Here is a 5,009-nt window from a genome sequence, read left to right on the forward strand (position 1 = left end):
TTTGATTTATCTGGAGTTAGTTTTTGTGTATGATGTGAGGTATGGATCATGTTTCATTTATCTGCAAATGGATATCCAGCTTTGCCAACACCATTTGTGAAAGAGACTATCCATTTTCCATTGAATAGGTTTCAGCCCTTTATTAAAGATCAGCTGAGTATTGATCTATGGATCAATTTCTGTGGTCTCAATTCTGGTCCACTGGTCTTTGTGTCTCTTGCTGTGCCAGTACCAGGCTGTTTCGGCAACTGCAGCTATATAGAAGGTTTGGATATCTGGGAGTGTAAGACCTTCTATTTTGTTCTTCATTTTTAGTAGTACTTTGCTTATTCAAGTTCTCTTTCCTTTCCATATGAAATTAGTGATTGGTTTTTCCATGTCTTTAAATAATGCTGATGGAATCTAGGTCAAGAATGCATTGAATGGACAGATTGCTTTAGGTGATATTGACGTTTCACAATGTTCAGTTTTCCTATACATGAGCATGGTATGTTCTTCCATTTATGTAGATGTTGTATAGTTTCTTGAAGAAGAGTTTTGTAGTTTTCTTTGTATAGGTCTCTTTTTGTTTCTAATAAGATTTATTTCCAAGTATTTTATCTTTTTGGTAGCTACAGTAAATGGTTTTTATTTTCTTTTCAGAGACCCCTTTTCTGGTGTAGAAGAATCCAAGTGATTTTTGTATGCTGATCTTGTATCATGCCACTATAGTAAATTTTTCAAAATGTTCCAGTAGTTTTCTACCTTAATCTCATTGGTTCTCTATGTATAGCATCATATAACCTTCAAATAGGGATAGTTTTACTTCTTTAGCAATTGGAATACCCTTGATTTTCCTTTCCTGCCTTATTACCCTGGTTTGGACTTCCAATACAATGTTGAATAGAATTGTATATATAGGGCATCCTTGTCTGGTTCCTTTTTGGGACAGGAATTGTTTCAGTCTCTCTTCATTGAGAATAATGTGGCTATTGGTTTGGGGTATATACCTTTTATTATGTTGAGGAATTTCCCTTCTATTCTTATTCTTCTGAGAGTTTTTATTGGGAATAGCTGTTGGATTTTATCAAATGCTTTTTCTGTCTCTATTGATATGATCATGTGATTCTTTTCCTTTATTTTACATCTGTGACAGATTATATTGATTGTTTTTCTAATTATGAACCATTTTGCATATCTGGTATGAATTCCATTTGATCATGGTGCATTATTATTTTTTTATATGTTGTTGGTTAGGATTTTGTTGAAGATTTTTGCATCTATATTCATTCATGAGGGATATGGTCTTTAGTTTTCCTTCCTAGTGATGTCTTTGCCTGGTTTTGGTATCAGGCTTATGCTTGCTTCATAAAATTTGGGAGGATTCCATCCTTTTCTATGTTCTGGAATAGTTTAAGTAGGATTGGTGTCAGATCTTCTCTGAATGATTGGTAAATTTTCCAGTGAAATCATCTGGGCCAGGACTTTTTTTTTGGTAATTATTCTTATGACCTGTTAAATTTCTTCTTTTGTTACGGGTCTATTCAAATTTTCTACCTCAATCTGTGTTAGTTTAGGTAAATAGATTGTTGGAGTACAGTTCTTCATAATATTCTGATATCATTCTTTTTATTTCTGTTGATTCTGTTGTGAAATCATTTCTTATTCATTTTATTTGTGTCTTCTATTCCTTTGTTACGTTTGCTAGTGGTTTGTCAATTTTATTAACCTTTTCAAAGAACCAAATTTTAGACTTGATTTTCTGTACTATTTTCTGTTTCATTTCTTTCTACTTGGATCTATTATTTCTCTTCTTCTGATGACTATATACTTTTTTTGTAGCTTTTTTTCTAATTGTTGGAGATGTTGGTTAAGGTGTTAATTTTAGCTCTTCTTTTTTGATGTGAATAACTATTACTATATATTGCTCTCTGATGACTGTTTTTGCTGTGTTACAAGTTTTGCTGGGTTGTGTTTTCATTCTCCTTTGATTCAAGGAATTTTTTAGCTGCATTTTTTATTTCTTCTATTACCCAATTGTTTTTAAAGCATGTGTTATTCTGTTTTCATGTGTTTGCTCTTTATCTGTTGCACTTCCTAGTGTTTATTTCTAATTTTATAGCATTGTGATCTGAGAAGATACTTTACAGTATTTCAATAATTTTAAATTTATTGAGGCTTGGTTTGTGCTCCAACATATGTTCTATCCTGGAGAATGTTCCATGTGTGCTAGAAAAGAATGTATATTTTGATGTTGTTGGGTGGAGTTCTCCGTAGATGTCTACAAGGTCATGTTGGTTGATCATGTTGTTTAGTTCTTCTGCATCTTTGTTGAATTTCCTTCCTGTTGTTCTATATCTTATTGAAAGTTATGTATTAATAACTTTATGTAATCCTACTATTACTGTGGAGTCATCTATTTATCTTTTAAATGCTGCTAAAGTTTGATTTATGTGTTTTCAGGTTCTTTCATTGGTGCATAGACATTTATTATGGTTATGTCCTCTTGTTCAATTGATCCTTTAATCATCACCTAATGTCTTTCATTGTATCTTATGATTTTTTTTGTCTTGAAGTCTATTTTATCAGAAATTAATATTGCCACTCATGGATTTTGGGGTTGCCATTTTTTGGCATATCATTTTCCAACCTTTGATTTTTAGACTATATTTTTGTCTTTGTGTGTAAGATGAAGCTCTAACAGGTAGCATAGTGATGGGTGATATTTTCTTATCCAGTCTGCAATTCTCCATCTCTTTAGTCATACATTTAAGCTATTGCATTTGGGGTAATTATCGACAAGTATGAGTTTATTGATGTCATTTTGTTATGTGTTTCTTAATGTTGTTGCTGATTTCTTGGTTCCATATAATTCTCTTTGCTGAGCTCATTTTGTTTATGAATCATGTTATCATCTTATTTGTTGCTATTGTTTTAGTATTTGCTAAATATTTGTGCTTGTCCTCTTCTATTACATTGATGTTAAAGTTTATTATTTTTCTTTGAGGTTATCCTGTGGTTTATAATTTTCTTCCCAAGTTTAAAACAGTCTTTTCTATCTCTCAATTGTCGTGACTTCCTCACCATTTAAAATTTCTGTAATACACTATTTATTCTCTCTGTTTGATTTGTAGTGGTCCTCATTTACCAATTGATGTCTCTCATTCCCTGTTTATAGTCTTGAAAGTTTGTTATACTGTAGATACTTTCATAACTGGATTGGTGTTATCATGTGTGCTAATCATCAGTTCATTTGCTGGTGTGGGTTTTTTTATCAGTAGGACTCCCTTAAACATATCTTGTAAGTTTGGTCTTCTTTTAATAAATTCCCTTAATTTCTACTTATCAGGAAATCTTATAATTTCACCTTAATATTTGAGGGACAATTTTGCTGGGTATATAATTCTTGGTTGCAGATTTTTTTTTTTTTTTTCCCCTTTCGGGGTTTTATATATAGCATCCCATTATCTTCTCCTCTGTGGTTTCTGCTAAGAAATCAGAACTCAGTCTTATTGGTTGTCCTTTATAGGTAACTTTTCATTTTTGCCTTTTTACTTTCAGGATTCTTCTTTGTCTTTGGTTTTGGTAAGCTTGATCATGATATGTCTTGGTGATTTTTTCATGGGGCCTATCCTGCTTGGCTTTTGTTGAACTTCTTGAATGGATGTATTCTCATCTTTAGTCATATTAGGGAAATTCTTTTCCAACAAATCTTCTACAATTTTCTCTGTGGTTTTAGTTGTCTTTTCCTGTTCTGGAATTCCAGTTACACATATGTTATTTCCCTTGCTGGTATCCCACATGAATCTTAGGTTGTCAACAGCTTGCTTTGATCTTTTTCTGATTAATCTCTTAACAACATAGTATTGAGGTATTTATTTTCAATCACATTAATTCTGTCATCTATTGATTCAATTCTACTCCTTTATCCTTTCAATGTTTTTTTCTATTTATAAAATCTTAGTATTAAAAAACAAATCAAACTCAACTCCCTGCCATCCAGTCAATTAGATGCATAGTGACCCCTCCTTGGGTATCCAAGGTGTGTATCTCTACAGAAGTAGAATGCCCCGTCTCCCTTCCAAGGAGTGGCTGGTGGGTTTGAACCACCAGCCTTCTGTTTAGCAGCCAAATGCCATAGGCCCTATGCCATCAGAGCTCCCTAATATTAATATTCTGGTTTTCAATTTGTTGTTTTTGTATCTTTTTCAGTTTTTTTTTGTTTGTTTGTTTATTTTGTCTTTTTTTTCTTGTATATTTTTTTCCTACATTGTTCTAAAGTTTTGTCAGTGTTTTCCTTAATTTTACCAGAGTTTTCCTTAACCTGTCTCTCAATCCATTGAAAGTACTCAAATATAATTCTTTTGAATTCCTTATCAGGGACTTCCAATGATTCTTCTTCCTCAAGGATATTTTCTGGGTTTGTATCTTTGTCCCTCATGTCTACTACTTTATTTTGCATCTTTGTGTGGACAGTAATGGTCTGTTGTCCCTGAGACAATGTGATGATGTTTTATTTATATTTAATATATGAAAGAGAATGAGAGTATGTGCACAGATTTCTGTTAGCCTTTTGTATGGAGCACTAGGAGGTAAGTTGATCTGGTATTAGCTGTCATCTATCATTGGTCAGTTGGTGTAAAAACAAATGGAGGTCCTCACTCAGTGGGTGAGGCAGCAGGAGGTGCAAGTATGGTTGGGCTTGTTGGAATAGTTGTTATCTTCCACTTAGTTAGACAAAAAAGATTTTAAAAATAAATGAATATAATAAAATAAAGCAAGAGAGCAACAGATTCAAACTGCATAAACAGGAATAGTTCTAGAAAAGAAAGCAATGCAATATACGACAAGAAAAAAATTTAGATATATTAAAAAGGATATAATAAAGACAATGAGAAAAAGAGAGGGAAAACAGCAAAGTATCTGGGGAAGGAGGAATGAGAGAAAAGATTCAGAGTAAAATAATAGTAAAGAAGAAGTGGGAAAATTGTTAAAGGACATACAAGGAATGGGAGGAACCAAAAGAAAGC

The sequence above is a fragment of the Orycteropus afer genome, unplaced genomic scaffold (assembly GCF_000298275.1).
Source record: "Orycteropus afer afer isolate SDZICR_OR568_19922 unplaced genomic scaffold, OryAfe1.0 scaffold00762, whole genome shotgun sequence".
NCBI classification, from domain to species: domain Eukaryota; kingdom Metazoa; phylum Chordata; class Mammalia; order Tubulidentata; family Orycteropodidae; genus Orycteropus; species Orycteropus afer.